The 11,781-nt window shown below is 46.0% G+C and overlaps 1 long non-coding RNA gene across 1 annotated transcript; it reads left to right on the top strand.

Moving 5' to 3' along the window:
• Positions 1 to 7,359: 7,359 nt before the first annotated feature.
• Positions 7,360 to 10,508, top strand: LOC129657729 (uncharacterized). Its single transcript, XR_008717039.1, has 3 exons — positions 7,360 to 7,423; positions 8,191 to 8,253; positions 10,420 to 10,508. It is a non-coding gene; the product is annotated as an uncharacterized LOC129657729 (long non-coding RNA).
• The last annotated feature ends 1,273 nt before the right edge of the window (positions 10,509 to 11,781 follow it).

Below are 11,781 nucleotides of genomic sequence, written 5' to 3'. Positions count from 1 at the left end.
TCAGTCACCAAGTATCTTACAAATTGTTTGGGGAGACAGGATGGGCATACATGGAATAATTATGTAAGAGTACAAAACAAAGTATAATTACTTGTAATATTGTAAAAACTGGGTGCAGCAAGACTTCAGAGAAAAGGAATATCATAGGGGGTTAAAATTAAGCAAGAAAATCATGCAAATCATGGTCTTCTGTTAATTCAAAGCAGTAACAGATAAACTAGCTTTATCCTAATGGGATGTTTGGTTTGCAACAAAGTTTAAAAAAAATCCTCTCCTACTTACTTAATATTACTATCACTCTTGACATATATTATTAACACAGAGAGACTATTGTTCTTTGTAATAGATGAGGACATCTCTGGTGTGTGGCTATTTATATCTTCTTGGCCAGTTGATCAATGGGCCAGTCTTCTTTTTTGCACTTGAGGGTACTGCCTTTAGTCCCAGAGCTGCTTAAGTTTGAATGACCAGAGTTTGAATCCAAACTCTTGTCAGTTTTTAGCTGTGTGATCTTAGCAAATGATTCAACCTCTCTATGCCTCAATGTATGTAAGACGGGGAAAGTACTCATGTCTGTCTCATGGGGCTGGTGGGTTAACTCATATCAAGTGCTACTGAGCATATAGGAAGCACTGTGTGTGCTGCGTGCTTAGTCCAACTCTTTGAGACCCCAGAGACTGTAGCCTGCCAGGCTCCTCTATCCATGGGGGTTGGGTTGCCATGCCCTTCTCCTTGAAAAGGGGATCTTTCCAACCTAGGGATCGAACCCTGGTCTCCCGCATTGCAGGTAGATTCTTTACCATCTGAGCCACCAGGGAAGCCCATAGTAAGTAATAATAATAAATAATAGTAAGCACTACTATTTATATTATTATTATTATTCTGCTGAGCTTGAAGCCCAGCCCTGCCACATGGGTTTATGCCCATATGCCATATGTCTTGTTCAAGTCATTCTTGGACTTGAAACCCTGGTTTCCTCATCTAAAGGACGGAATGATCATTTCTGTCCACTTGCAGGGCTATGTGAGGACTCTAGAAAGTAGTGTCTTTAAAAGCTCTTAGCAAACTGGAAAGTTCTGTACAGGTGTGAGCTGTAGATGCTGATGGAAGATGTCTGCTCAAAATTAGCCCTTGGGTTCTTGGCCTCGTGATGGCTTGGTGTGTTTGGTGTGCTGTGATGGTTTCTACAATCCCGTTGCTGTGTCCCAGAGCACAGAGTCACAGCTTGCTGGCTTTTGGTTGTTTCCTCTTCCTGTCTTTTGTCAAAGAGCATCATGTTAATGTACGGGCTTCCCAGATGGCATGGTGGTAAAGAATCCACCTGCCAATGCAGGAGACACTGGAGACATGCGTTCAATCCCTGGGTTGGGAAGATCCCCTGGAGGAGGGCAGAGCAACCCACTCTGGTATTCTTGCTGGGAAAATTCCATGGAAAGAGGAACTTCCCTGGTGGCTCAGCAATAAAGAATCCACCAGGCAAGCAGGAGATGCAAGTTTCATCCCTGGGTCAGGAAGATCCCCTGGAGGAGGGCATGGCAACCCACACCAGTATCCTTGTCTGGGAAATCCCACGGACAGAGAAGCCTGGTGGGCTACAGTCCATAGGTTCACAAAAGAGTTGGACACAGCTTAGTGGCTAAACAATAACAATTATGTTAATGTCCTCAAAGGATCTCCCCTAAAAGATGAGTTCATTGTTCATAAACTATGTGCTCCCCTCCCATTAGAGCATCAGCTCCCTGAGGGTAGCTCCTGCTTGTCTGTCTTTTATTTCTGGCTGAACCCCAAGAGTCTGGACAAAAGCCTGATATATGATAGCACTCAATAAATACATGTTTGTGGCAGGAACAGGTGCTCACCAGCCCCAGCTCATGTTTCCTCCAGACTGGAAAAGTGAACTGAAAGGCATCTCCATAGGAAGGAATCAGTATCCTGGGGGCGTCCACAGAGGAACCACTCAATCCACCAGGCAGCTGACTCCCAGGTGCGTGTATGCACAAGCCACTCTGCAGGTCCTCCGGGGGAAGGGAGGTGTGGACGGGAAGGTACAGCCTCTGTTAAAACTGTTTTGGTTTTTTTTTTAAATGAAGATGTCCAACTTGAGATGTCACGAATCTATTTATGACCCCATCCAAGTTCCACATCCTAAAGCTTTTCCTGCTTGCCGCTGACACCAGCTCCCAGAAGTGGACACTGCTTTGGATCTAGCATGACTACAAGGAGCTAGTTTCTAAAATACCATCTGCTCACCATTTACTTGCTAAGGTTTTCCATTTCAGAATCAGACGTGAGCCACAGAACTCTACCTTCTCCAAGGGGCTTAGAAAAGACTCTGTCATTTCCACATTAAAAAAGAGGAGTGGGGAAAAAAAAAAAAAGAGGAGTGGGAAAGGAGAGGGCTGCTTGAATTCTGGAAAAACCTGAATTGATTTACAGAATTCTGCAGGTGGGTAGCCTTGGAGCAGAAAAGCAAACCTTATCACCTGTGCAGCTGACATGTCATGATTTTCAGGAGAGGTACAAAGATTTAAAGGACTTTTATATAGATATTTAACATAATCCTCCTTTTAAAAACTACCAGAGTTCAGAGAAAAAAAGACCCAAAAATGTTTTCTTGGCTAGGTTTCTTATAGTGACTGTGAAAACCCATGAAGGAGGAAAACTGGCCAGGAATTTTTTTTTTTTTTTTTGAGGGTATGAAAGCCTCTCATTTTTATAGTTTTGAAAATCCTTGGAGTTTAACTTTGAACTTTAACCAAGAAAAATTATATCTTATAAACAATGGCATTTGTTGATTGGACGAAGGACTAGATCAATATTGGTGTTGGCAACCCCTTTTGGCTGCAGTTGCCTCCAGAAATATGCTGGTTGTGGTGTTAAAAAATTATGTCAGTTCCTCACCATGTGCCTCTTTTTCTTGGAGGTTTGCCTGAGCATTAGTTTCCAAAGATACTTCCAGAAGTTAACCTAGAGCCTGGCCTCAGCAGCGAAGGAAGTTACACATAAACTTTCAGAAAGCAGCCGCCACGGTGAGCTTCTGGGCGGGACAGAGGAAGAATCTTGACCTTTGGAGAAAGGAGATAAGCTAGGGCAACTTCTGATTCCAGGAGGATGGCTGCCTTCTCTCTTGCTGCTAATTTTTTCACTTAGACTCATCACACTGAGAGGGGAAAAACCCCAAACTAAACAAAAATAAATCAGTGTTGGTAAGTGAAAACCATTGCTTTGAAAGAAAATAGTCATATTGCAGACGCGATGGAGCTGTCCACTTTAGAATGTCTTAAATCTTTCCATCTTGGGTTGGGGTGGGAGAGTGGTGGTGGTTGGGATGTTTAAGGAGGGAAGTAGTAAAGGTTTTAATGTTTTGTGTTAGGCTATCATATTATCAATTTATTTTGAGCATAAGACTCCATGCCACGTGTTTACGTGTGCATGTATTTATTAAGGAAATATGCACATATTGACTTAACTCAGCAGATTGGGTTGCGTTATTTATCCTTATTCCTTGTAACTTTGGTCTGGATTTTCACTTTAAGTGTAATAGGTAGAACAATGCCTGACTGTGAAAGGGGGGCAAACAAGAAAAGTTAGAGTCTGCCAGCTTCTTTTGCCCTGCGTGGTCTGTACTGGGTACTCTTGCACTGTGGAGAGGGTGGGGGGGCGGTGTACTTTATGCTAACAGTTGGCAATGGAAAATGGCCCAGAGCTGGAGCTGCCACCGTTTCCCTGCTCCTTGTGAAAGATAAGTGCACGCCTGCCACTGCCTGGGAAAGACTGAGCCAAGAGCAGTCACTGCATGTCCCTCTGAGGACCTGCTGGCTGACCCTCCCTGTGCTCCTGCTGGCCAATGGGCACCCTTGGTCCTCCTAAGCCTCACCCCCATGTAACTCTGCTACCAAAGACATCTCCTTTCAGCCACGTGGCCCCTGGCGCCGAGGCTAGGACCTTGGCATGTCCCTTTGGAAAGATGGCCAATTTTGCGCTTGCCAGATTCTCACAGATTTCTGACCCGTGTCTTGGGTGAAATGAATGCAAGGGGTGGGATTATTTATAGCTGAACTCAGGGAGATGGTGCTGGCCACGTACTTGCAGACATAAAACAAGGCTACTGCAAACATTTACTGAGCTCTTACTGTCTACCATGCATTGTGCTAAGCACTTGGCACGCTTTATTTTATTAAGTCATAACAACCATTTTGGAGCTTCCCAGGTGGCGCTAGTGGTAAAGAACCCACCTGCCAATGCAGGAAACAAAAGACGCAGGTTCGATCCCTGGGTGGGGAAGGTTCCCTGGAGGAGGAGCCTGGCGGGCTACAGTCCATAGGGTCACAAAGCGTTGGACACGACTGAAATGACTTAGCACGCATGCACAGCAAAGCATCTTATGAATGCAGCACTGTGTTTGAGCTGATAAAACTGAGGCTGGGCTGTCACAGCTAGCAGCGGTGCTGGGGTTCCTCTGGGGATGTCTCAGCACAGAGCCATGGTGCGTCTAACTTGGACTAACATGCAGGTTTTGCCCCACTGTGCTATCTCTTTGCAAGACCACTACTATGAAGGTTCCCACCAGCTGCCCGTGCCCATAAGTTCACTGGGTGACTACAGAGATGGGGATGGTGGGGCTGCACCTACTAGCCCCCCATGGATCTGGAGGGCCACCCTTCCCTGCACCTCATTTCCAGAACTCTTAAAGCCTTACTGAATGGAGAACTCAGGGAAGCAACCCTTCCTTATGTCCTGTCTTCCAAGGTTATCCCTTCTTTCAGTGGCATGAGAACAGTTTCCTTAACTGGATTCAGTATTCACTGACTCTTAGGGTCAGAAAGCATCCTTAGAGATCCGCTGCCCAATTCATTCACTTTAAGGAAATGCAGTGGAGGCCCAGTGAGATTCAGCAACACAGCAGAGGCCCCACAAGGGAGGCAGCCTTAGGAACAGCACCTCTAGCTCCTAACTATCAGGCGTTAATAAATCCTCTAGCTGATCTGACGGACCTATTTAAGTAGAAGGGCGGGAGGTAGGGAGGTTGGGGGTGGGCAGGGGTGGGGGGAGAAGACAGGCAGTGAAGCGATCACGAAACATCCACCTCAGTGCTTCCATCCCAGGTGTATGTCGCCCCCTCACCCCAACCTACTCCTTAGTGAGCAAGAGCGGTCAGCGAGGCTAGTGATGGGGAGACACCCCTGGGCAGAGCATTAGAAGAAAACACGGCAAAGTGTCTCTCCTCGTCGGGTGAAGTGTCTTCCCACAGTACCTGTGGACACACAGCTTTGGGCCTGATCCGGACACTGGTCTCCCGCATCCTTCCCGAGCCCCACTCCTATGGCCTCACCAGAGGCGGCTGGTCTGGCTCCCACCTGCCGGAGACCCAGCTCCCGCAAACACTCAGGAGCAGAAACAAATCGCAGCGGTCCGGGAGTGCTCCCGGCGGGGCTCCTGCTCGTCTGGCCCGGCGCCTGCTGGTCTCCATGGAATGAATCCCCGATGGTCTGTGCGCCCCGAGGCCACGGCCGCGCCCCGGGCCATGCGCGCCGCAGCGGAAGCGCAAGTCGCCAGGGAGCTGGCCCGGAGCCGCAGGGGTAGCGGCCTCCAAGTCGCCTCTGGGGCAGGAAATCAGGCACCCGCTTGCCTGGCCGGGACCCCATCTCCAGCGCCTCGAGGTCTAGACCAAGAAGACTTCTGGTAGGGCAGGTCGCTGGAGGAAGTCGAATTGTGTGCAGGGATCTTGACAGGTTAGAGTGGGCTTGGGTTTAGGAAATAATTCAGTGAATACTGTTGATTTTAGTCTCCCCTTCCCAGGCTAAAATACTTCACGTCAAGAATAATAGATTCACTCATCAAGCATGGACTTCCAACTTGAAACTGTGCTTGGTTGTATGAACTTTGCATTATTTCATATTTACACTCCTGGCACATGGTAAGCATTAGTGAATATTTGCTGAGGGAATGAATTTATTCCTCACAGCAACCCCATGGTTATCTCCAACTGACAGAAACTCTAAGAGCTGTACAGTCCACCTCTCTCCTATCATGAGTTCCTTTGATGTGAAAATTTACTCTACCTGCATAACAGGGACTCTCCCCCTTCTGCCAAAAATCCCTAAGCAAGGGAAAAAAAAAAAACCCACCTCTTCCTCCGTAGCTCCCCTCTCTTATGAAAGAGACCAACAATTCACAAAAATGGTAGTGAACACATGTCACAACTCCAAGCATTTAACATGAATTAACTAATTTAATCACCTAAAGATGATAATCCTTATCATCTCTGTTTTGCAGATAAGGAAACTAAGTCACAGAGAAGTTAAGAAACTGGCCTCAGGGCTTCCCTGGTGGTCCAGTGTCTAAGACTCCAAGCTCCCAATGCAAGGGGCCCGGGTTCACTCCCTGATCAGGGAACTTGATCCCACATGCTGTTACTGAGACCTGGAGCAGTCAAATAAATAAATATTAAAAAGAAAGGAAGGAAGGAAGGAACTTGCCCCAAGCCACATAACTATTAAATGACCAGGACTTGGATAAAATAAGGTGGTCTCCAAAGTCTATTAAGAATTACGCTGTATGTACTGCCTGTTACGCTTCTCCTCTCCAGGAGAAAGTCAGCAGTTTGTGTTTGTATTTGAAGAGTAGTGGTGAAGTTATCGTCTGTGGGACAGGGAGGAGGTGTGAAGGGGCAGAGACCTACTCTCAAGGTTACATGAGGATGGTTGTCTGGGAAGACTTGAAGGCTGAGAATGAGGGGCAACGAGTGGGGGAACCTTGGCAAAGATCAGAGAGGGGGTTGTTGGCACCACCCCCTCCACACAGTTCCACCCGTGGCGGCGGCAGTGGCCAGTCATTTACTCACTCAACACACCGAGCTTTTAGCCTGAGCAGACTCCATTTAAGAGTGGAGGATGGGGGTGAAGGAAACAGACAAAAATCCCTTCTCTGTACGAGGTTACATTTCAGAGGAGAGAGACAGACAATTCAGAGATAAACACATTTATGACAAATCAGGCTCAGGGCCATGAAGAAGAATAAAGCTGACAAGGACATGAAGAAAGGAAGGCCTAGGGGATGCATATATAGGCTGTTCAGGGAAGGCTCCACTTTAAGTTTGCGTTTGAATACAGACAGAAAGAAGGTGAGGGAATGGTCTGGGTGAGTATTGCGAAAGAGTATTCCAGGCTGAGAGAACCGTGTAGGTACTTGCAGATCATTGTAAAGCTTTGGGTTTTACTCTGATGGTGATAAGAAACTATCGGAAAGTTTTGAGGAGAGAAGTGATGTAATCTGATTTTTCATTGAAAAGGATTACTTTGGCTGCTCTGTGAAGAACAGATTTAGGGGATTAGGATGGAAGCAAAGCAGATAGACCCTTTATGGCAACGATCTGAGCAGAACTATGCTGGTAACTTAGACGAGGGTGGGAGAAGAGGAGGAGGTGAGAAACTTTATGACAATCACATTTGTTGGTGGATTGAATTCTCTCTCTCACTATCTATCTAGGTGAAAGAGTTAAGAATGACTTCAAGATTTTTAGCCTAAGGAAACAGTACAACAAAGTTGCCTCTACTCAGATGGGAAAAAATGAGGATCGACCTGAATTGGGAGGGGATAGCGGTGATCAGGTTTTGGCCATGTTAGATTTGCGATGTTTGTTGGCACCACGGTGGAGATATCAAATAGGCTATAGGGGTCTAGAGTTGAGGGGAGAAGTTGGAGGTCACTTGGGAAATGATTAGTGCAGAATGATGGTATTCAGAGCCATGGGGCCAGATGAGCTCATCTACATAATGAGTGAAGAGAGAGAAGAGGTCTAAGAATGACACCCCAATTTTACAGTCAGAGAAGAGGAGGAAAAGCCAACAAAGTCACTGCCAGAGAAGTGGAAACAAAGTTTTTTGGGAAGAGGCAAAAGTCAATCATGGCTTCCCAGGTGGCTTTAGTGGTAAAGAATATGCCTGCAGTGCAAGAAACACAGGTTCGATCCCCAGGTTGGGAAGATTCCCTGGAGGAGGGCGTGGCAACCCACCCCAGTATTTTTGCCTGGAGAATCCCATGGACAGAGGAGCCTGGTGGGCTACAGTCCATGGGGTCACAAAGACTTGGATGCGACTGAAGTGACTGAGTACTCAGCATGCACAGAAGTCAACCATGTCGAATGGAGGAAGATGAAGACAAAAAATTACCTTGGCATTTTGTAATTAGCAGCTCCTGGGTATCATTGAAGTGGATGGAGGACCAGGGATTTACCCGAAATTTCTGATCTGGGTAAGCCCCGAGTTTCTTGTATGATACACAGTTGTTGTTTAGTCGCTAAGTCATGTCAGATTCTTTTGTGACCCTGTGAACTGTAGCCCGCCAGGCTCCTCTCTCCATGGGATTTCCCAGGCAAGAATACTGAAGTGGATCACCATTTCCTTCTCCAGGGGATCTTCCCAACCTAGGGAATTGAACCCATGTCCCCTGTGTCTTCTATATTGGTAGGCAGATTCCTTAACACTGTGCCACTTGGGAAGCCCCATAAGGCAGGCTAACTTGCTTCAGTCATGTCTGATTCTTTGCGACCCCATGGATAGTAACCCTCCAGGCTCCTCTGACCATGGGATTCTCCAGGCAAGATACTGGAGAGGGTTGTCAGGCCCTCCTCCAGGGGATCTTCCTGACCCAGGGATCGAATCCACATCTCTTCTGTCTAACCTGCATTGGTAGGTGGGCTCCTTACCGCTAGCACCTCATGGGAAGCCCTATATGGGAAGCCCATAATGCAGGGGGCAAGGATAAATTATGGAAAATTTCTGGGATTTATCAACTCTTGCTCCTTTTGAATGCAGGGCATGATAAAGGTTTAATTTGTCTTAGAGCATTAAAGAAATGTAGCATGTTTTTTGTTGTTGTTCTCTAGGATGTCACAGAACCATCTACAGCTTTTGCTTTGAGGTTTACTTCAATGTCCCTTTTGTTCCCAGAGACCGTGAATTCTGGGTCATGCGTATTGAGGGTTAAAATGGGATGCAGAGGTAAAGGTAGAGAAGGGTGGAGGCTTTTGCAGTGAAACTGTGGGAGTGATACATGGCAAATGAGGAAAAAGACCATGTGGTTCTTGGAGTCACAGTAATGCCCTCCTGGGCAGGGGTATGAAGACACCTGTAATGGGAGGTCTATGACTTGTTTTTTGGCACAAAGCTCACATAATAGAGCTAAAGCTATTTAACCTTGAGTACCAGAGAGGGAATTAAGAAATACCTACTCAGCTATGTCACACCCAGTTAAGTAAAAGTTACACCATCTTTTTTCCATCTTCAATATCTCAATTACGCCACAAGTTTGGGACCGCAATTAAAACGAGGAGGACAGGCCCCAGAGGCAAAAGATGGTCAACAAGTCTCAGTTACAAAATATAAAGCACTGAACATTTGGAGAGAGAAACCACTCGGGGAGGGGAGTCTTGTATTATTGCACTATCTGCAACACATAAAAATGAATTTCCAAACATTTTTGGAAATTGCAGAATAGAAAGATTCTGAAAAGTCATTTTGGAAAATCATCCATATGCTAGGCCCTGGGGGCAGATCAGAGAACAAGATGGCTGTGATTCCTGCCCTCACAGCACTTACAGTTGAAAAGTAAATAGGCAGTTATGGCCAAGGGTGATAAATAATGCAAGAAGAGAAATACAGGTACTAGAGAGCCATAGAGGAGAGGCGCTTAATCAAGGACTCGAGGAGGCTTATGAGATGAAGCAAGGTCTAGGCTGCAACCCGTAGATGAGGAGAATAAAGAGATTGCTGGGCACCTATTATTTGGGAGGAGACAGTTGAGTGCACACTGGGATCCATTGCCTGGGTTCAGATCTGGGCTCTGCCATTAGCTGCGGACCTTGGTGAAGCTAGTCATCTTTTTATGCCTCAGTTTATGATATACTACCTTTTTCAAGGAGTCACTATGATGATTAAAGTATGTTTGTAAAGCATTAAGTACAGCACCTAAAATAAGCTAAGGAGATAAGTTTAAGTAAAAGATAAGTAAAATGTCAACAATATTTTGTTCATTTGAAGTTTTGTTTCATAATAGTATATTTCTAAGGGCTTAACCAACTTTATTTAGCACCCTACTTTTCTTACAACATTTTAAGTTCCTCAATAGTAAATGCACCTACTCTCAGGCCTTTGGGCTCTGCCCTTGAGGTGGAGGCTACTGGAGGGTGGATGGCACCATCCTCAACTACTGAAGTAAAAAGCCACAGGACACTGGCCCAACCAGAGACATATGAAAAAAAAAGTCAGGAGGGCCACTGTAACCGGATGCTACTGGCCAGGATTTGTGTGTCTATGTGTTTTCTTTACTAAGAATTCTTTTTATTGAGATATTAATATAATTCACATACCATAAAATACGCCTTTAAATGTGTACAATGGGTTTTAATATGTTCCCTAGGCGGCAGCCGAGAGGAGCTACCACACGCCCGAGGTCAGGGGTGGCTGCGCGGGCACAGGAGGGCAGAGAGGAGCTACTCCACATTCAAGGTCAGGAGGGGTGACGTTGAGGAGATACCCCTCGTCCAAGGTAAGGACCAATGGCTGCGCTTTGTTAGAGCAGCCGTGAAGAGATACCCCACGTCCAAGGTAAGAGAAACCCAAGTAAGATGGTAGGTATTGCGAGAGGGCATCAGAGGGCAGACACACTGAAACCATAATCACAGAAAACTAGTCAAGCTAATCGCACTAGGACCACAGCCTTGTCTAACTCAATGAAACTAAGCCATGCCCGTGGGGCAACCCAAGACGGGCGGGTCATGGTGGAGAGGTCTGACAGAATGTGGTCCACTGGAGAAGGGAACGGCAAACCACTTCTGTATTCTTGCCTTGAGAACCCCATTAACAGTATGAAAAGGCAAAGTGATAGGATACTGAAAGAGAAACTCCCCAGGTCAGTAGGTGCCCAATATGCTACTGGAGATCAGTGGAGAAATAACTCCAGAAAGAATGAAGGGATGGAGCCAAAGCAAAAACAATACCCAGCTGTGGATGTGACTGGTGATAGAAGCAAGGTCTGATGCTGCAAAGAGCAATATTGCATAGGAACCTGGAATGTCAGGTCCATGAATCAAGGCAAATTGGAAGTGGTCAAACAGGAGATGGCAAGAGTGAACGTCGACATTCTAGGAATCAGTGAACTAAAATGGACTGGAATGGATGAATTTAACTCAGATGACCATTATATCTACTACTGCGGGCAGGAATCCCTCAGAAGAAATGGAGTAGCCATCATGGTCAACAAAGAGTCCTAAATGCAGTACTTGGATGAAATCTCAAAAACAACAGAATGATCTCTGTTTGTTTCCAAGGCAAACCATTCAATATCACAGTAATCCAAGCCTATGCCCCAACCAGTAATGCTTAAGAAGCTGAAGTTGAAAGGTTCTTTGAAGACCTACAAGACCTTTTAGAACTAACACCCAAAAAAGATGTCCTTTTCATTATAGGGGACTGGGATGCAAAAGTAGGAAGTCAAGAAACACCTGGAGTAACAGGCAAATTTGGCCTAGGAATAGGGAATGAAGCAGGGCAAAGGCTAATAGAGTTTTGCCAAGAGCACGCACTGGTCATAGCAAACAGCCTCTTCCAACAACACAAGAGAAGACCTACACATGGACATCACCAGATGGTGAACACCAAAATCAGATTGATTATATTCTTTGCAGCCAAAGATGGAGAAGCTCCATACAGTCAGCAAAAACAAGACTGGGAGCTGACTGTGACTCAGATCATGAGCTCCTTATTGCCAAAGTCAGACTGA

Source organism: Bubalus kerabau, chromosome 7, assembly GCF_029407905.1.
Source record: "Bubalus kerabau isolate K-KA32 ecotype Philippines breed swamp buffalo chromosome 7, PCC_UOA_SB_1v2, whole genome shotgun sequence".
Taxonomy (NCBI): Eukaryota; Metazoa; Chordata; class Mammalia; order Artiodactyla; family Bovidae; genus Bubalus; species Bubalus kerabau.
Note: the sequence above shows the minus strand (reverse complement) of the source record. Positions and strands in the feature narration are given on the sequence as shown.